General features: G+C 37.2%; 1 pseudogene; it reads right to left on the bottom strand.

Moving 5' to 3' along the window:
* The window catches only part of LOC129549925 (cleavage and polyadenylation specificity factor subunit 5 pseudogene), a 99,582-nt pseudogene that overhangs the window by 2,408 nt on the left and 74,662 nt on the right, over positions 1 to 22,512 (bottom strand).

Below are 22,512 nucleotides of genomic sequence, written 5' to 3'. Positions count from 1 at the left end.
CGCTTACTCCTTGGAAGGAAAGTTATGACCAACCTAGACAGCATATTAAAAAGCAGAGACATTACTTTGTCAGCAAAGGTCCGTCTAGTCAAGGCTATGGTTTTTCCAGTAGTAATGTATGGATGTGAGATTTAGACTATAAAGAAAGCTGAGCACCGAAGAATTGATGCTTTTGAACTATGGTGTTGGAGAAGACTCTTGAGAGTCCCATGGACTTCAAGGAGATCCAGCCAGTTCATATTAAATATCACTCCCGTGTGTTCATTGGAAGGACTGAGGTTGAAGCTGAAACTCCAATATGTTTGTCATCTCATGTGAAGAGCCATCTCATTTGACAAGACCCTGATACTGGGATAGATCGAGGGCAGACTGAGAAGGGCACGACATGGGATGAGATGGTTGGATGACATCACTGACACAATGGACATGAGTTTGGGTGGACTCCGGAAGTTGGTGATGGATAGGGAGGCCTGCCATGCTGTGATTCATGGGGTCGCAAAGAGTCGGACACAACTGAGCAACTGAACTGAAATGAGGGTTAGTTCTTTGGTAGTCTAGGGTCTTGGAGTCAGTGCTCCCACTCCAGAGACTTGGGGCTTGATCTTTGGTCAGGAATGAAGATTCCACAACCGGTTTGTTATTGCATAAAGTGTGATTAAAACAAAGACCTAGAAATGAGAAACCACAGATGAACCCCAGATAATTGGCATGTACAAAATCAGGCAAATAATGAATAAAATAATGTAATGTACACATATACATATATGCCTATAAGCGAAGTCCAACAAATTAAAGTACAGTAGATTAACCTGGCAAACAAAGGAAATAAAAAATTATATTTACCAGTTAAGAAAAAAAAACTAACTAAAACACAAACTGGTAACAAAACTGAAGCAACATGCCAAGTGGGGAATAAAGCAATGAAAACAAAACTAACAAATATAGTTAGAGGAAAGAAAAGAAAGAAATAATAAATATGCAAAGTTAAATAGAGGTAGATAAATAAGATTTATATAGATTAAAGATTAACTACAAGGGGAAAAAAACAGTAGGAAAGGCAAACAAAGAAATACGTAGGAAAATGTAATAGGTTTAAAAAAATTAAAAAGAGAAAAGAAGAAAACACTAAATGGAAGAAGAAAAGAAAGGAGAGAGAGAAAAAAAACGTGAAACTATAAAACTGCAAAAGCCCAATATGGAGGCAGAGGTTTCTAACAGCAATAAAAATTGTGATTCAATATGCACATATACACATACACCCATAAGCAAAATCAAAACAGTCCAACAAAAATAAAGTAAATAGATTGATCTGCTGAACAAGGTAAACAAAAAATTATAATACCAGTTAAGAATGAAATGAACTAAAGAACAAACTGAAAAACAAAACTAAAGGAAGGTGCCTATTGAGGAGTAAAGCAATGAAAATAAATCTAACAAATATGTTGAGAGGAAAGGAAAGAAAGAATAGATATCAAAGCTAACTAGAGGTAGATAAAGAAGATTTATATTCATTAAAGATTAACTGCAAGGGGAAAAGAACAGTAGGAAAAGCAAACAAATGAATAAATGTAGGAAAAAAATAATAGATTTAAATAATTAAAAATTAAAATTTAAATAAAAGAGAAAAGGAAGAAAAAAAGAACTCCTCCGAACTACAAAAGCCGAATGTAGAGGCAGAGGTTTATAACAATAAAAAATGTGATTGAGAAAAAACTAAAAATCTCAAAACCTTAGTTAGATTTCATAGTGCCAATAAAATTGACAACTACAACAGATGGGGGCGGGGGGAGGAAAAGAAAAAAAAATCCAAAAAAATCTATAGAACAAGTCAAAGCATAAGAATAATAAATGTTTATCTTGACTCACTGTTGTTAGAGTCCTTTCCCTCACTGCACGTCACAGTCCATCTCACCTTCTTAGGATGCCCTCCAACAATGTGCTGATCTCTGGACCTGCTGTGGGGGCAGTTCGGACTCTAATCTGATCCTACTCCTTTGTGTTCTTGCCTCCAATGTTCACAGCTAGTAGAACTCGTGCATTTTCTTTTGTGGGAGCTCTCAATGTCCTTTTATATATTCCATAGACACAGAGTCTGCCTAGTTGATCGTGTGGATTTAATCTACAGCTTTAACAGCTGGTGGAAATGTTTTGGGTCTTCTTCCTTAGCCACATTGCCCTGGGTTTCAATTGTGGTTTTATTTCCACCTCTGCATGTGGGTCATTCACTGGGGTTTGCTCCTGAGGCTGCCCTGGAGGACTTGGGTTTGCCCCTGTGAGGGCCAGATGTGGAGGTGGTGTAGCTGCTTGGGTTGCAGGGGATTTGGCAGCACCAGGTTCTCAGGGGAGTTGGCAGCTAAGGAGGCAGGATATATAGTGCTCTAATAGGGTATGACAATCAGTATTGGACAACATGCTCCAGTATTCTTGCCTGGAGAACCCCCATAACAGAGAAGCCTGGCAGGCCACAGTCCACAGGGTTGCAAAGAGTTGGACACGTTTGAAGAGACCCTGTGTGCATAGACATGAGACACTTTTGCCTGTGGCATCTCTGCCCCAGTGAGAGTTGAGTGTGAAGGTGATGCAGCTTCTTGACTTGTGGGGACCATGGCAGGCCCAAGTGTGCAGGGACACGAACTTTCTCTGCTGCAGGAGCTATGGCCCTTTCAGGGTCCTTTTTTGAGCCTCTTGTAGACAGCAGTCAGAAGGCCTCTTTTGCCAATCTTTCTCTGTAACTCTGCCCATTCAGGCACTTAGAGGGCTCCCTTTCCTGGGGTCCTTATCTGTTGTTCAGTGTGTCAGACACATAGAGGGACCCCCCTGGATGAGGTCCTACCCTGTAGATTGGTGTGTCAGGCACATAAGGGGCATTCTGGTTGGGGTCCTGCTCTGTCGTTCAGTCAGGCATTTGATGGGCCAGTCTCTCTGTTGTTCAGTTGCCCATGCTGGCATGTGGGGAGAGAGAGGCTATGGTTATGACTCTACCCACTATGCCTGACTCTGCTCTATTGCCTTGCTTCCATGGCTGTCTGGCTTTCCACCACAGGGATTTCCCACCAAAATATCTTCCCTCACATCCCCTCAATCTGTCTCTTCACAGTCAACAGCAGCCCTCGCCCTGGGATTGCTACACAATCCCTAAAGTCCAGCTCCCAGATGCTGTGCCTTCCAAGGGACCTGTGTCTCTGTTAAAGGTATGTATGGCTGAGGGAAGGACTGTATGATTCTTTTCCATTTAGGCTGCCACAGATCAGCTGTTTCACTCTCAGCCTTATTTCTCCTCTGACTCAGACAATTGTCTTGATGTGGGGATCAGAACCCTGCTTCAGTTCCCCACACACAGCAGGCAGGTCCAGTCCTACTAACACTCCTGTTTATCCCCTAGTTCCTTTATCCTACCAAGTTTTGCGTGATTCTATATATATTTTTTTCTGCTAGTCAAGTGCTCTTGTCCACTCTCAGCTGATGTTTGCATGCACTTCTGTGTCTGAGGGTGCACTCCTGATGTATCCATGGAGAGAAATGTACTCCACATCCACCTATTCCTCTGCCATCTTATTCTTAAAAATAACTACTTATTTTTTTTTAATTTTTATTTTTATTGGAGGCAAACTATTTTACAATATTATATTGGTTGGTTTTGCTATACATTGACATGAATCCACCACGGGTGTACATGAGTTGCCCCTCCCAAGCCCCCCTCCCACCTCCCTCCTCCCCTTATCCTCCCTCTGAGTCATCCTCGGATACCAGCCCCGAGCATCCTGTAACATGAATCGACCCTGAACTGGTGATTCGTTTCACATATGATAATATACATGTTTCAATGTCATTCTCCCAAACCATCCCACCCTCACCCTCTCCTACAGAGTCCCAAAGACTGTTCTATACATCTGTGTCTCTTTTGCTGTCTCGTATACAGGGTTATCATTTGCATCTTTCTAAATTCCATATATATGAGTTAGTATATTGTACTGGTGCTTTTCTCTCTGGCTTACTTCACTCTGTATAATGGGCTCTAGTTTCATCCACCTCACTAGAACTGGTTCAAATGCATTCTTTTTAATGGCTGAGTAATACTCCATTGTGTATATGTACCAAAGCTTTCTTATCCATTCGTCTGCAGATGGACATCTTGTGTTTCTTTCGATTCTTTTTTCCTCCGTGTGTATGCCCAGGAGTGTGATTACTGGATCATATGGCAGTTCTATTTCCAGTTTTTTGAGGAATCTCCACACTGTTCTCCATAGTGGCTGTACTAGTTTGCATTCCCACCAACAGTGTAAGAGGGTTCCCTTCTCTCCACATCCTCTCCAGCATTTATTGCATGTAGACTTTTGGATAGCAGCCATTCTGACTGGTGTGAAATGGTATCTCATTGTGGTTTTGATTTGTATCTCTCTGATTATGAGGTATGTTGAGCATTTTTTCATGTGTTTCTTAGCCATCTTTATGTCTTCTTTGGAGAAATGTCTGTTTAGTTGTTTGGCCCATTTTTTGCTTGGGTCATTTATTTTTCTGGAATTGAGTTGCAGGAAATAAAATCAATACACAGAAATCCCTTGCATTCCTATACACTGATAATGAGAAAATAGAAAGAGAAATTAAGGAAACTATTCCATTCACTGTTGCAACGAAAAGAATTAAATACTTAGGAATATATCTACCTAAGGAAACAAAAGACTTGTACATAGAAAACTATAAAACACTAGTGAAAGTAATCAAAGAGGACACTAATAGATGGAGAAATATACCATGTTCGTGGATTGGAAGAATAAATATTGTGAAAATTAGTATACTACCCAAAGTAATTTATACATTCAATGCAATCCCTATCAAGCTACCAACGATATTTTTCACAGAACTAGAACAAATAATCTCATAATTTGTATGAAAAAAAAAAAAAAAAAAACCCTCCAATAGCCAAAGTAATCTTGAGGAAGAAGAATGGAACTGGGGGAATTAACCTGCCAGACTTCAAGCTCTACTACAAAGCCACAGTCATCAAGACAGTATGGTACTGGCATAAAGACAGAAATATAGATCAATGGGACAAAATAGAAAGCCCAGAGATAAATTCATGCACCTATGGACATCTTGTCTTTGACAAAGGAGGCAAGAATATAAAATGGAGAAAAGACAGTCTCTTTAACAAGTGGTGCTGGGAAAACTGGTCAGCCACTTGTAAAAGAATGAAACTAGAACACTTCCTAACACCATACACAAAAATAAACTCAAAATGGATTAGAGAGCTAAATGTAAGACCAGAAACTTTAAAACTCCTAGAGGAGAACGTAGGCAAAACACTCTCTGACATAAATTATAGCGGGATCCTCCATGACCCACCTCCCAGAATATTGGAAATAGAAGCAAAAATAAACAAATGGGACCTAATTAAAATCAAAAGCTTCTGCACAGCAAAGGAAACTATAAGCAAGGTGAAAAGACAGCCTTCAGAATGGGAGAAAATAATAGCAAATGAAGCAACTGATAAAGGATTAATCTCCAAAATATACAAGCAGCTCCTGCAGCTCAATTCCAGAAAAATAACTACTGATTTTTAAAACTTAAATTTTTAATTGTTTTTATATAGAAATGCAACCATTTTTTAAATAATGATCATATATTTTCAGGCAAGTTAACTCAGTTTTTTAGCCCAATATTCATTTCTACATATTTTAGAATTTTCTATTACAACAACTGTATTAAAATGACAGTTTTCCTTCTTTCAAATTCTGATGCTTTTTTCCCTTTATCTTTTCTTATTTACACCGATTACAGTTTGATCTTAGGTGCAATGTTTAGTTTTTTACCATTAGATATGTTGTTGGGGCTTCCCTGGTGGCTCATATGGTAAAGCGTCTGCCCGCAATGCAGGAGACCCAGGTTCGATCCCTGGGTCGGGAAGATCCCCTGGAGAAGGAAACGGCAACCCACTCCGGGTCGGGAAGATTCCCTGGAGAAGGAAATGGCAACCCACTCCCGTACTCTTGCCTGGAAAATTCCATGGATGGAGGAGCCTGGTAGGCTACAGTCCATGGGGTCGCAAAGAGTCAGACACGACTAAGCAACTTCACTTTCTTTCTTTCTTTCCTGTTTCTTTGTTATGAAAATTCAGATGAATCCAATTAGTACTGAATATGTTTCATGGTGGGATGACACTTTAGAGTAGGAGATGTCTCCCAAGTGAAGGACACTTTCCCCCTTATAAACGAAGAAAATTTCAAAAGTCCGCAGCTATGACTAGAAAACAAAGTGCACAAAATTAGTATCCTCTTCCTGTGAGCCTTCAAAATGAAATTTTCAAACTTTTCAATCTCTGAGCCAGAGGGTGAGAGATGATATATGTCTTTGAGAAGAGAGAGTCCCACTGATAGTTGAAATATTTTCAGTTATTGCTCAAAAAAGTCAGGAGTACATATCTGGAGTGAACATTTATGGCTTCATTAACCAGAAAGTATTACAGTCTCAAGTATGATAAAACCGATAGCTAATAAGGACCTGCTATACAGCGCAGGGATCTCTACTCAAGACTCTGTAATGGCCTATATGAAAAAAGAATCTAAAAAAGGGTATATATATACACATATGTATTTGTATAACAGATTACCTTTGCTGTACACTTGAATCTAACACAACAATCTAAATCAATTATTGTTGTTATTGTTCCGTTGCTCCGTGGTGTTTGACTCCTTGTGACCCCATGTACTGCAGCATGCCAGGCTTCCCTGTCCTTCACCATCCCCTGCAGCTTGCTCAAACTTATGGCCATTGAGTCAGTGATGCCATCCAACCATCTTGTCTTCTGTCATCCTGTTTTCCTCCTGCCTTCAATCTTTCCCAGAATCAGGGTCTTTTCTAATGAGTCAGCTCTTCAAATCAGTTGGCCAAAGTATCGGAACTTCAGCATCAGTCCTTCCAGTGAATATTCAGGACTGATTTCCTTTAGGATTGACTGGTTTGATCTCATTGCAGTCCAAGGAACTCTCAAGAGTCTTCTCCAACATCACAGTTCAAAAGCATCAATTCTTTGGTGCTCAGCCTTCTTTATGGTCCAACTCTCACATCCATACATGACTCTTGGAAAAACCAGAGCTTTGCCTATATGGTCCTTTGTCAGCAATAAATGTCTCCACTTTTATATACTCCAATTTTTTTTCTTAATTAAGAAAAATGCATGGGGGAGAAAAGCATATGGTGTTTAAGCAGATACAAGGAGACCACCGAGGCGAGATTGTTGTCATTGTTTAGTCACTCAGTCTTGTCTGACCCCTTGTGATCCCATGGACTGCAGCCTGCCAGGCTCCTCTGTCCATGGAATTTCTTAGGAAAGAATACTTTAGTGGATTGCCATTTCCTTCTCCAGAGGATCTTCCTGACCCAGGGATCAACCCATGTCTCCTGCTTGGCAGGCAGATTCTTTAGCACTTAGTCACCTGAGAATCCCAAACCACTTTAATTAACTGCTTCCCATAGCCAAAGACCATGGTTGTATTTTTTTTTTTTCAAAATATCTGTCAGACATCACATCACTAAGGGGTAATCTCTACAAAGAGGGGGTTTATTTTTTATTTTCCTTTTATTTAACTTTTTAAAGATGGGTGTCAGCATGCCTTTTTATATGTAAAAGAGCATAAGCTTACAAAATCGATTTAAAAATCTAATGTACTGAGTATGAGAAAATATTTTTACTTTTTGTCCTCAGTTTAAATCAAGATAATTTATCTTGAAAACAGGGAAAATTTTAGAATAGAAATTAAATGTTTAAGTGTGTGGTGGGGAAGCAAAGAAAACTCCCTTAATTTAGCAGGCCAAAAATGGAAATAAGAATCATAGAATTAGATACAGTCACAATCTACGGCCATTGAGTAAAAGTTTAACCCTCCATGGACACAGAGTGTTTAATTTGGAGCTTTTATTTTTCAAAACTAGACCTTTTTATTTGGCCAGTATTTATAAATCCCCTGCTTATTCTTTACTTTTGTAGAATTAAGATTCACATTTTCCTTTGCTGTGCAGAAGCTTTTGATTTTAATTAGGTCCCATTTGTTTATTTTTGCTTTTATTTCCAATATTCTGGGAGGTGGGTCATGGAGGATCCTGCTGTGATTTATGTCAGAGAGTGTTTTGCCTATGTTCTCCTCTAGGAGTTTTATAGTTTCTGGTCTTACATTTAGCTCTCTAATCCATTTTGAGTTTATTTTTGTGTATGGTGTTAGGAAGTGTTCTAGTTTCATTCTTTTACAAGTGGCTGACCAGTTTTCCCAGCACCACTTGTTAAAGAGACTGTCTTTTCTCCATTTTATATTCTTGCCTCCTTTGTCAAAGATGAGGTGTCCATAGGTGCGTGGATTTATCTCTGGGCTTTCTATTTTGTTCCATTGATCTATATTTCTGTCTTTATGCCAGTACCATACTGTCTTGATGACTGTGGCTTTGTAGTAGAGCCTGAAGTCCTGCAGGTTAATTCCCCCAGTTCCATTTTTCTTCCTCAAGATTGCTTTGGCTATTCGAGGTTTTTTGTATTTCCATACAAATATAAGTAAGGTGAAAAGACAGCCTTCAGAATGGGAGAAAATAATAGCAAATGAAGCAACTGATAAAGGATTAATCTCCAAATTATACAAGCAGCTCCTGCAGCTCAATTCCAGAAAAATAAATGACCCAATCAAAAAATGGGCCAAAGAACTAAACAGACATTTCTCCAAAGAAGACACAGATGGCTAACAAACACATGAAAAAATGCTCAACATCCCTCATAATCAGAGAGATGCAAATCAAAACCACAATGAGATACCATTTCATACCAGTCAGAATGGCTGCTATCCAAAAGTCTACATGCAATAAATGCTGGAGAGGATGTGGAGAGAAAGGAACCCTCTTACACTGTTGGTGGGAATGCAAACTAGTACAGCCACTATGGAGAACAGTGTGGAGATTCCTCAAAAAATTGGAAATAGAACTGCCATATGATCCAGCAATCGCACTCCTGGGCATACACACCGAGGAAACCAGAATTGAAAGAGACACGTGTTCTCCAATGTTCATTGCAGCACTGTTTATAATAGCCAGGACATGGAAGCAATCTAGATGTCCATCTGCAGACGAATGGATAAGAAAGCTTTGGTACATATACACAATGGAGTATTATTCAGCCATTAAAAAGAATACATTTGAATCAGTTCTAATGAGGTGGATGAAACTGGAGCCTATTATACAGAGTGAAGTAAGCCAGAAAGAAAAACACCAATACAGTATACTAACACATATATATGGAATTTAGAAAGATGCAAATGATAACCCTGTATACGAGACAGCAAAAGAGACACAGATGTATAGAACAGTCTTTGGGACTCTATGGGAGAGGGTGAGGGTGGGATGATTTGGGAGAATGGCATTGAAACACGTATGTTGTCATATGTGAAACGAATCACTAGTCCAGGGTCAATGCATGTTATAGGATGCTCGGGGCTGGCATGCGGGGATGACCCAGAGGGAGGATAAAGGGAGGAGGGAAGTGGGAGGGGGGTTCAGGAGGGGGAACTTATGTAAACCCGGGGCAAATTCATATCAATGTATGGCAAAACCAACCAATATAATATTGTAAAATAAAATAAATAAATAAATAAATAAATTGAGAAAAAAAACAAACAAACAAACAAAAAAAAAGATTCACATTTTCACAGAGTAACAGGAAACATGAATCAAGGTAATGTCACTCTGAGAGATGGTGTGGGACATGGAGGTCTGGCGTGCTGCAGTCCATGGGGTTGCAAAGAGTCAGACATGACTTGGTGACTTAACAACAACTCATTGTGTTAGATGTCAAACTCCCTTTAGGGAAGCCCTGAGGTTGATCTGATTAATATCTGTATTTTGATAAATAGAGCTTCCCTGTAGCTCGGATGGTAAAAAATCAACCTGCATTGCAGGAGACCCGGGTTTGATCCTTGGGTCAAGAAAATCTCCTGAAGAGATTGGCAACCCACTCCAATATTCTGGCCTGGAGAATTCCATGGACAGGGGAGCCTGGCAAGTTACAGTCCATGAGGTCGTAACAGTCAGACATGACTGACTGACTAGCACTTTCAATTTAGATAAGTAAACTGAGGCACAAAGAATTTAAATTACCTGTCAAAATCATGCACTTCGCAAGTAAAAGAGATGAGATTCTAATTCACACATCAGAAACCAAGATGTTGAGTACTTCTCAGCAACTTGCTATCCATACCACCACCACCATCATCATATATTGCATGTATCTTTACTCCTTTTCTTTTCAATTTTATTTCATTTTATAGTCATGAAGAGGAAAGGGTGTGTGAAAAGGCATTGCATGGAAACAGTTTGTTTGCTATTCCTCTGCTTATGTTATGCTTTCAACTCTCCTTAGGCCTGAATGTTTGCCACACACAATTAAGCAGATGATAGATGAACTCTTGGTTCTCCTGGGATACAAAATAAACTATACTGAGTCTGAAAATATCAACATGCAATATGAATGATGTGTCCTTGCAGGTAAGTTTGCATTTCTATCAGCCTCAATTTGGTTCTTATTGTTGAGCTATGAACATGTCACAATATTGCTTAACTGTCAACAAATTGTATTTTTTTGGCAAGTGAGCTAAATATAAAAATTCAGTATTGCATAATCATATTTTGTTCATGAAATGGTAAAATGTAGTAATTAATATATTTCGGTGATAAAAATTATATTAATAAAAGTATGATGTATATATGTCTATATAGATACATATATATGTATGCATATGAACACACACTTCAGTATATGCCAAAATCATGATTCCAGTACTTTTGGGTGCTTACTAAATGTTTGCTGACTGAATTTATACTTGTTTGATTCATGACTATATTTTAAGGTCTTAACTGTTTTTTTGGCAATAGTAACTCTTTAGATAATGGGAAAGGATCTTTCAAAATAAATTGCATTCAAAGTATAATATGTACACATTTATCTTGGAATTGCAGTAAAAAGCTAACAGGTCATATAAAAGGAAATATCTATCTTTATTTATCCTCCTCATAATATTCTCTATTCGCATGCATATTTAACGAAAGTGTAAAATTTTCACTGTAATAGAGGCACAAATGTTCAACTCACTCTTGTAGAATGTGAGCTTGGAAGGAATGTTGGGTTGGGTTTAACTGTAAAAGATGTGCTTTTTTTTAAAAAATTCACAACAAAATTGACCTAATGAGCAAATGACAAAAGCATTGAATAGTGGCTACGTGGATGTTTCATTAGTTTTGGTACTTCTCTATACTTTCTCAGATACTTATCATGTAAAACTCAGACAAGTTAATAAGATAAAGCAAGAGTTCAAGGTATGTGATAATATACTCATATATTCACAAAATATATTTATATAGAAAAACATATTCATTTATTATAAAGGTGATTTTGAAACAGGCAGTGAAGAAACTTTTTAAAAACAAGAATTACATCTTTGGAAGTCTGGTGCTAAAAATTAAATAGAATGTTTTGAATCCTTGTATGGGCATTGTGAGCATTTGTGTAAAATTGTGTCAAAGTGTTAGAAAAAAATATGTCATCAGGATATGAATATTTATACTAGAAAAAAAAAACTTAAATGAGACACAATTTTTGAAATAGAAAAAAAATTGTAATCATTTAATCAACATACCCAGGATAACAGGACTAGAACTGAATAAAAGTTTATGTGAGAAATCCCTAACTGGTAATTATGACAGGGAGAAGAGATGGAGCTGGAGTTTATTAAAATTTCTGTGAGAACTACCCATGTTATATTCCTGCTACTAATTTAAAATTTTCACATATCTACATCATGCATAAAAAATCATTGTATGTGCTAAACCTGATTATTGGCTAGGATATTGGATCAGTGCTGCCAAGTTTACTAGAGATGGAGCCAGTAGTATAAATTCAGAAATGAAAAACACAAAGTCAATCAGAGAGAAAACTTGTACTACACAAAACAAGAACAGGATGTTCAATGGACTTGAAAAGGAAAAATATCTGATACATAAAATAGCAAGGACACTGGTACATCTGAATCATAATGTGAAGTGGGATGGGGAGGACTGCTATTGAGAGGAGATTAATGAGTTAGCCAGGGACCAAATTATGTTGGCCATAATATTTAGGAGTATAAATATTTTCCAGTTTCTAATAGGGATGTTATTAAAAGACTTTAAACCAAAGAATGACAAAATCTGAAGTAGGCTTTCAAAGTTTATATTTCTGCAAAAGTGAAAGAATGGAGACCAATAGAAGATGATTGTAAGTACTCTTGATGAAAAATGATGACACTTTGAATCAAGATTGAGCTAACAGACGTGAGAAAGTAGACAGACTGAAGGCATATTTAGAAACCAAAATATGTGAAAGGCAAGTGTGTTCTTGATGTTAGGCTGGCTAAGAAATCTCTTTATTTATAATCATGAAATTTTTGAATAAAACACTTACCTATTTATTCATTCATTCAGTTTAAAAATATTTAATGATCACCCATCAATGTTGGACATTTTTCTATATCAGCAATAAAACATAAAATTATTTTTTCTTTTATTGTATTTTTAACATCACAACATGTTTATTGACATATAGTTAGCTTACAATAGCGTATTATTGTTGTTGCTCAGTCACTAAATCGTGTCTGACTCTTTGTGACCAGAGGAACTGCAGCACATCAGGTTTTCCTGTCCTTCATTATCTCCCAGAGTCTGCTCAAACTCATGTCTATTGAATTGATGATGCCATCCAAGCTCCCATCCTCTGTCATCCCTTTCTCCTCCTGCCCTCAATTTTTCCCAGCATCAGGATCTTTTCCAGTCAGTCAGCTCTTCGGATCAGATGGCAAAACCACTGGAGCTTCCGTTTCAGCATCAGTCCTTCCAGGGAATATTCAGGGTTGATTTCCTTTAGAGTTGACTAGTTTGATCTACTGCTGTCCAAGGGACTCTCAAGAGTCTTCTCTAACACCATATCAACTGTACTTCAATAAAAATATTGTATTGTGAATATTTTATCAGTAAATTTCTATTAAAATCTTAAGGGTTTTTTCTTATAAAATTATAATCTCATGGCTTATTTCATAATGTAATCTTCAGTTCAGTTCAGTTCAGTTCAGTCACTCAGTCATATCCGACTCTTTGCGACCCCATGAATCACAGCACGCCAGGCCTCCCTGTCCATCACCAACTCCCGGAGTTCACTCAAACTCATATGTCCATCGAGTCGGTGATGCCATCCAGCCATCTCACTCTCTGTCATCCCCGTCTCATCCTGCCCCCAATCCCTCCCAGTATCAGAGTCTTTTCCAGTGAGTCAACTTTCGCACGAGGTGGCCAAAGTATTGGAGTTTCAGCCCTAGCATCAGTCCCTCCAATGAAATCTTAGAAGATCCTAAAAATCTGCAAAATGGGTGTACTAGCACAGAATTTAACATATGTGACTATTTCTGTGCATTACACACACAGACACATTTACTTCCTCCCATCTGAATTCCCAATAACATTATTGCTACCACCTGATTCAGAGGAGTTTGTATCCAAATTGTGCATCTGTTGGACTTTTCTCAGGTAGTAAACAGTTAAGTCATTAAATCCCATGCACTATGGCTTTCACATATTTGAACCATTTATTTTATCCACTACTACTGTGCTAACTCTTAATAAATTTTCACAAATGAATTAAACAAAGAAATACTGATATTAACACATGATGCCATCATAGGACATCATGATAACCCTAGTATTTTCTGAATATGTCCTGGAAATAAAATTTCTCCAATGTTTATTAACAATCCTCAGTTCTTATATTTTGCCAATGGTCATCAGAGTAAACCCCTCATTCTCATATACTCAAGTTGCAAATTTCCTGTTATTCTTGGTATTGATAGTCTTTCTTTTTTAAATATATTGAGCAAATAGATTGTAAATTGAAATCTTGTGTAAAATAGACTGTTTTGAGGTTGACATGTGTGATGTATGTGAAAACAAGTCAAAACATCATGTTGATTGGGAATGGGCATGATGGACCTTATTGGTTGATGACAATATTCTGGATCTTAGTTGAGGAGGTAGTTACAGTAATGTAGGTAAAATATTTATAAAATTTATCAAGCTAAACACAAAATTTGTGTACTTTGTTGACTTTATACCTCATTGAAAATACAATAATGTGTGAGCATAAGGTAAACAACAAAAAAGTCATAAAAATTGTGATTTACTTACCTTTGCAAAATATTCCCATCAGTAACCTTACAGGTGGAATAAACATAGCATTCAATGGCCCAGGGTTTATTGTTTGTTTTGTTGTTGTTTTTCCTCAGACCTATTTGAAACTTAATTCTGTTAAGTAGTCCTGGTGTGGCTTTGAGAATGGTAATTAGTCTCTCTGAGCTATCCTTTCCCACCTAAAAAGTAAGAATAATGAAATATCCTACCTCTTACAGGGTTGTTGCAATATTTAAACAGATGACGTAGAACATTTGCTGGTATATGTGACATATGGAAATAGTGCAGTGAGATCTAGTTCCTATTTCTGCCTTAAGACTTAGAATGCTAGATTTGGCTGAAAACTGTCACGCTATGAAACATCTAAATAACAATTATTTAAAATTAATTGAAATATTCTGGCTCACGAAGTAAATTCACATAAAAATAAAGTAAATGTGCTTGTATAGAATCATAATCACAAATATAGTTGACATAACTTAAAATAATACCTAAATGCATTAATCTTTTTGAAGTCAATTTCATAATAGTGAAAAGCTGCCAAGACCCATATTTTATTTCACCCTTACAAAATTTCCAATCTTTTCAATGTTTTTCACGTCACTCAAAATGACGCAGCTTGAGTTCTGCTTTGTCAAGGGTCTCTGTCACCAAAGAAATCCAAAAATAAGCAATCAATGCAACCTTGGCACTTTGCTATTTGGGGGGAAAATTCCATTCCTCAGAGAATTTGGGTTATACAATGTATGGTAGTGTACCCTGAAATATGATTCAATGAATAATTTAAAATATTAAATCCTTTCACATGAAAGCTGCAAACTGAGAAGAAGAAGCATGGTTTTCAAGCTAGAAAATATCTCCATATTTATTTAATGTTGATCTCCAAGCAAGAGAACAAGATAATGTAAATTGAAATAATTTGAGACTGTTCTTATGTAATTGTTTAAAATATAAATAAAAGCTTACATTTTCAGTATGCTTAAAAAATAAAGAATCCATAACAATTCTTTAAAACAATCTATGAAACAAACTCAAAATATTTTGTTGTTCTTCATAATTTCAAATATTAGATGAATAAGAACTTCAAGTTAATAATATAGGTGATTCCCTATAGGAATCACCTATATTCGTATTTGTGGCTTCCTTTTGTAAAAGAACATAAGTGTAGATATGAATTACACAATATTCAAAGTACTTTTCTCCTTATAATATCAGTAGTCTTATTTTTCAAATACTGAAGCAAGCAAAATTTATTATTCAGAAGTATCAAAAGTATAAGATAGGTAAAACCAATCTTTAGTAAGCAATGAACATATACACCACTTTTTCCCCTCTGTATATTGTCACCCAGCTTATTTAACTTATATGGAGAATACATCATGAGGAACGCTGGGCTAGAAGAAGCACAAGCTGGAATCAAGATTGCCGGGAGAAATATCAATAACCTCAGATATGAAGATGACACCACCCTTATGGCAGAAAGTGAAGAAGAACCAAAAAGTCTCTTGATGAAAGTGAAAGAGGACAGTGAAAAAGTTGACTTGAAGCTCAGCATTCAGAAAACTAAGATCATGGCATCTGGTCCCATCACTCCATGGGAAATAGATGGAGAAACAGTGGAAACAGTGTCAGACTTTATTATTTGGGTTCCAAAATCACTGCAGATGCTGATTGCAGCCATGAAATTAAAAGACGCTTACTCCTTGGAAAGAAAGTTATGACCAACCTAGATAGCATACTAAAAAATAGAGACATTACTTTGCCAACCAAGGTCCGTCTAGTCAAGGCTATGGTTTTTCGCGTGGTCATGTATGGATGTAAGAGTTGGACTGTGAAGAAAGCTGATTGCTGAAGAATTGATGCTTTTTAAGTGTGGTGCTGGAGAAGACTCTTGAGAGTCCCTTGGACTACAAGGAGATCCAACCAGTCCATTCTAAAAGAGATCAGTCCTGGGTGTTTATTGGAAGGACTGACGTTAAAGCTGAAGCTCCAATATTTTGGCCACCTCATGCGACGAGTTGACTCATTGGAAAAGACTCTGATGCTGGGAGGGATTGGGAGCAGGAGGAGAAAGGGACGACAGAGAATGAGATGGCTGGATGGCATCACCGACTGGATGGACATGAGTTTGAGTGAACTCCGGGAGTTGGTGATGGACAGGGAGGCCTGGCGTGCTGTGATTCATGGGGTTGCAAAGAGTTGGACACGACTGAGCGACTGAATTGAACTGAACTGAACTGAAGAGTCTGCTACTTCCACTACTGATAGACATTTCCCTCTTACCATACATCATTAAACCATCCTTTTCCAAAAAGAACATGATAAATTCAAAAAATATGTCAATCTATTTTTTAGAAAATGTTTTTTTTCCCTTAAATAAATTTTATATATAATGGAGAAGAGGATTGATTTAATAATTTCGAAGAATCTTCAAGTGTAGTAAGGGTCAGCTCTGCCTTGGTGTTTATTTTACGACTTATTGCCTACCCAGCATTCCCAGAATTATAATAACTAGGTATAATTATTTCTTTTTATGACTATACTTATGCTTACATATCTACATAAAAATCATTAACATATTTACAGGTAAAGTTATAAATTTTGAATACCAAGCATCTCTAGTGGTCTAGTGGTTAGAATTCAGCATTCTAACCAACACAGCCCAGGTTTCCAATCAGGGAACAGGTCACTCTTTTGAGGCCTTCCCTGGTGGCTCAGATGATGAAGAATCTGCCTGCAATGCAGGAGACCCATATCCCTGGATTGGGACAATACCCTGGAGAAGGGCTCTACTCCAGTGGATCTACCTTCTCCAGTATCCTAGCCTGGAGATTTCCAAGGACAAAGAAACCTGGTGGGCTAGAGTACATGGGGTCACAAAGAGTCAGACACAATAGAGCAACTAACACTTTCACTTTTCACATGTCTACACTCATATTTACAGGTAAAGATGCAAATTTTGAACAGTACATATAATTATGTATTTACTGACTAAAGGTAGCTGTATCAGTTAAGATATGGTAGGTTCTGCTACAATTATAAATGTCCTTAGAACCTTTGGTCATGCCAATGATGTTTTATTTGTTGCTCATGATCATGTAAATTATTTTTGTCTTTCACTCATTAAGTCATGTCCAACTCTTTGTGACCTCATGGACTGCAGCATGCCGGGCTTCCTTGTCCTTCACTATCTCCCGGAGTTTGTTCAAACTCATGTCCACTGAGTCGGTGACACCATCTAACCATCTCATCCTCTGTTGTCCACTTCTCCTCCTGTCTTCAATCTTTCCCAGCGACAAGGTCTTTTATAGTTATAGGTTGGCTATAGATCTGCTCCATATAATCTACATTCAGGGATGCAGATGAAGCATCCTGGAGGCAATCTCTCTCTGTACTTCTTAGAAAAGAGGAAAGAGAGGTGTAGAATCACCTCTGTTAATAGTATTAAATCTATTTAAAGTTACATGGGTCTCCCAGGGTCGATGTGATTGATGTATTCAGTCCACCACCTGCCTCCTCCAGAGTGGGCCATAAGAGGAAAGACATTTGGAGGCAGTGTTACATTCACCATTGTCCTTTAGTAATCATTTCACTATAAAACACTTAGCTTACAGATAAAGAAAATTAACCGAGAAGAACACAAAGAGACTTATCCAATAGCGTAACTATTTAAGATGGTATCTGCCCTAACATGCACATATAAGCATGCTCTCTTCAAGATGAGTCAACAAAAACATAAGTGTTATTGGTAATTCCCACCTTGTTTTTGTGACAGAGGGAGGAAGGCAAACTGGAATAAAGCGGATGGCACAAAATATGTTACTATTATTAAATAAATCATTGATAGCAACATATTTAACTTGAATTTATTTATGTATTGTGTGAATTGCCTTTATTTTCACATCTAAAGTAATTATCATCTTGGGAAGAATAAATTCTAATAGAAAATTTTAGAAAATATTTTCTGAGAAACCATATGTTCATAAGCAAAGTAATCCGAGAAACTTCTCAGAGGTTTCTAGAAAACTCTTTCACCTTTCAGTCTTCTAAACTTTATACCTCCTTCTGGGGAAGGTATATTTTTTGAGCTCTATTTTTCCCAACGATAATGAATTACTATTCATATTGTTATTTAACTAATTTGTTCTCTTCCATGCATTCACAGTAACAAGATTTCATATTCCTATAAAGAGAAAACAGTGACTCCATTCAGGCTTGAGCATAAAAGGCAAATAATAGATGCTCTGTAAATAACTATTTAGCTGTTAACATTGTATACTTTGTGTGAAAACAAAAATAATTTCATATTGTATTTAACTGAAAATACTGATTAGACAAGTAGAAGAAAAAGTAAGAAATTTTATTTCTCAAAAGTACTCATTTATAAATGACATTTGTTATAAATAATTTGTTTGAAGTTTTTAGAAACATTGATTTAACACAAGAAAATAAAATTATTTTTTAATGGATGTAAAATGTGTTATTGAATGTTCACTTGCAATAAGCTCAGAAACATGAGTTTAACTCAGTTCTGCACAATTTAACTGTGTGAACTGGGTGATGTCCTTAATTTTCTTGTCCTCGTTTTTTCATTGATATGATGAAGAAGCTCAATTACCTTACTTCTACAATTGTTTTTATGTCACATATATATCAATATAACCTATGACTGTGCAGTTGAATAGAATCTTTTCAGGAAAAAGGAAAGGATACACTTTGCTTAAAACAATATCACACATTTCTTGTCTCTTAAAGCATACAGCAATGCCTTCTTTTTTATTATTTCAAAATGGCCAAATTAAAAATAAATAGCATGTATTTTATTCTTGCTGTGAAAACAATATGACTGCAATTGTGTTTTGCAATGAAAACTAAATACAAAATAAAAATAACGTATCATAATCTAATAAATGATGATCAGTGTTTTATGAGTGCTTATCATCATTCTATTTTATACTATAATGTTATGAGCTACCCATTATAAACACATAGTGAATTATCCAGTAATAAGAAATAATCTCAATTTGTATTTGACAAACGTACATTTAAATCAGAAAGTAATTACAGGCTAGAGCTGTAGAAATGTGAAATCAATTAAATTTTTTTTGATAGACATTTAATTATGCTCATGTCATGCAATAAGCCTTTTCACGAATTTTACTTTATTTAACCAGGCCACTTATTCAGCAGAATACAAGCAGCACAAACAACCCAATACTCTTATTCTATTTTCCCAGAAAAATATTCTTTGCAGCCTCAGCTCTGTCAGCATCAGTCCGATAACAAGCTTGTGGGCGATACTAAGTTCATAATGAGCAACTCAGGTTGCATATTCATCTGATATCCAATAATCCTATATCCATTTTCACCTGATCCCAGTTCATCCTAAGGTCTGTTTCTCTAAGAATAATACTTATCTCTAGAAGAAGGCAAGAGATTACTACCAAGCCCTAGGGTTTTCTAAGATGATTCACTGATAAAACTCTCAAAGAGTTCATTAGAGCATTTCTATTTGCCACAAATACTTTGTATTTTTTGTTCAAATTTTATACATTGTAAGGGTAGGGTTTATTGTTGTTTAATAGCTAAGTTGAGCCTGACTTTTTGCAACCCCATGGACTGGAGACCATCAGGCTCCTCTGTCTATGGAATTTCCCAGACAAGAATACTGGAGTAGGTTGCCATTTCCTACTCCAGGGGATCTTCCAGATCTAGGGATCAAATCATGTCTGCTGAATTAGCAGGTGGATTCTTTACCACTGAGCCACCAGGGAAGCCTTGTAGTTTCTGGATGCACTTCAAAGCTTTCCTTGCCCTAGGCCTTACTCAAGATGTCAGCCTTCCTGGATACCTAGGAAATGTGCCAGAGTCCCTCAAAGAGCTTCCCAGGTGGCACTAGTGGTAAAGAAAAGTGAAAGTCACTCAGTCATGTCCGATTCTTTGTGACCCCATGAACTATATAGGCCATGGAATTCTCCAGGCCATAATACTGGAGTGGGTAGCCTTTTCCTTCTCCAAGGGATCTTCCCAACCCAGGAATGGAACTGGGGTCTCCTGTGTTGTGGATGGATTCTTTACTAGCTGAGTCCCAAAGGAAGCCCAAGAATACTGGAGTGGGTAGCTTATTTCTTCTCCTGCAGTTCATCCCAACCCAGGGATGGAACTGGGATCTCCTGCATTGCAGGCAGATTCTTTGCCAACTGAGCTATCAGGGAAGCCCTGTGGCCTGCCTGCCAATGCAGGAGACATAAGAGACACAGGTTCAATCCTTGGATCAGGAAGATCCCCTGGAGGAGGGCATGGCAACCCACTCCAATATTCTTGTCTGGAGAATCCCAAGGACAGAGGAGTCTGGTGGGCTATAGTCCCTAGAGTTGCAATATGTTGGACAAGTTCACGCATATGTGGAATACTGCTTCCAAAATCCATGAGGTCCACTGAGGGTGGGTGTTTCTATATTAATGACAGGTGCTGCAAAATGTAGCAAATTTTCCTTTACTTTAGAGGTGATATGCTTACATGCTCATGCCCATAGTCCCACTGGAACTTTTGCTAAGAGCATGGGTTGCTGACTTGCTTTTTGTTTCTCTTTCAACATCTAACATGTTTGTTACCAAATCATCTAAGCTATTTATTTTTTCTTCTCTCATCAGGTCCAGTGTCAACAAAGTGATTAAGCAGCGTGATATTCTGTAGGATATCAAGAAGATCAAAGTTTCAGCTGGCGAGTCTGTGGCACATTGCAGGATTGAAGTAATGCAGAACTGTGAAACTGAAGGAATTCTATTGTCCATCAGGTAAGCGTTAACTGCTTCTGGTCATTCTCCCAATCACTACAGAAATAACAGCATCTGCTAACTCAAATGGGGCATCTCAGGTGACGCTAGTGGTAAAGAACCCATCTGTTAATGCAGGAGACATAAGAAACATGGGTTGGATCCCTGGGTTGGGAAAATACCCTGGAAAAGGGCATGGCAACCCACTCCAATATTCTTGCCTAAGAAATCCCATGGACAGAAGAGCCTGGCAGACTACAGTCCATTGGGTTGTAAAGAGTTGGACATGACTGAAGCTACTTAGAAAAGTATAAATCAACTGCCACATATCTAGTCACAAGATTTTGTTGATTTGTTTTAGAACTGATGCCACATTCAGAGCACCAGCTTATAAACTGTTGTCACTTTCTGATTATGGCAGCTCATAGTCATTCTCTAAGGTTCATCTTCTTTCTTTATAGGTGAGGTAATTGGAGATGGTGGGATAGAATTCACCAAATTGTAACAATAGTTTACAATTCTTGGCATGTATTTAGTAATAAATATAATATTCTCTCATATTCTTTATCTAGCTGCCACTGTGCTTTTTTGGTAAGCCCAGTAATAGATAATTGGCAGTTGACAGAGAGATGTGTTAGAATTGTCCCTTAGGTAATGTAAGGATTTTCTTCAACAGTATATTGCTACACAATTGAACCATATGAAAAGAAGCACGCTATTAATATACCAACATGTATAAATACACCTTAGTTCTTTTTAAAAGTTTTAATTATAGGATAATTGCTTTACAATATTGTGTTGGTTTCTGCTGAAAAACAACCTGAATCAGCTATAAGTATACATATAGCTAGGTCATGGAAACAACCTAGATGTCCATCAACACATGAATGAATAAAAAAGTTCTGGTACATATATATGATGAAATATTACTCAGCAATACAAAGAACAAATTTGAGTCAATTGAACTAAGGTGAATGAAACTAGAACCTATTATACAGAGTGAAATAAGTCAGAAAGAGAAAAATGATATATATTAATGCACATATGTGGAATCCAGAAAAATAGTAATGATGAACCTGTTTGCAGGGCAGGAATAGAGACACAGACATAGAGAACTGACTTGTGGACACAGCAAGGGAAGGAAAAGACAGGACAAATATAGAGAGTAGTGTTGAAATACTTTAGTTCTTAAGCTAATCTAGCTATATTAAGATTTCATATACTGCATAGTTTTTCTCTGTGGGTAAAGAAAAACAGAGATACCAAGGGAACATTTCATGCAAAGATGGGCTCGATAAAGGACAGAAATGATATGGACCTAATAGAAGCAGAAGATATTAAGAAGAGGTGGCAACAATACACAGAAGAACTGTACAAAAAAGATCTTCATGACGAAGATAATCATGATGACGTGATCACTCACCTAGAGCCAGACACCCTGGAATGTGAAGTCAAGTGGGCCGTAGAAAGCATCACTATGAACAAAGCTAGTGGAGGT

The sequence above is a fragment of the Moschus berezovskii genome, chromosome 1 (genome assembly GCF_049115385.1).
Source record: "Moschus berezovskii isolate FMDL1 chromosome 1, NW_MosBer_1.0, whole genome shotgun sequence".
Classification (NCBI taxonomy): domain Eukaryota; kingdom Metazoa; phylum Chordata; class Mammalia; order Artiodactyla; family Moschidae; genus Moschus; species Moschus berezovskii.
Note: the sequence above shows the minus strand (reverse complement) of the source record. Positions and strands in the feature narration are given on the sequence as shown.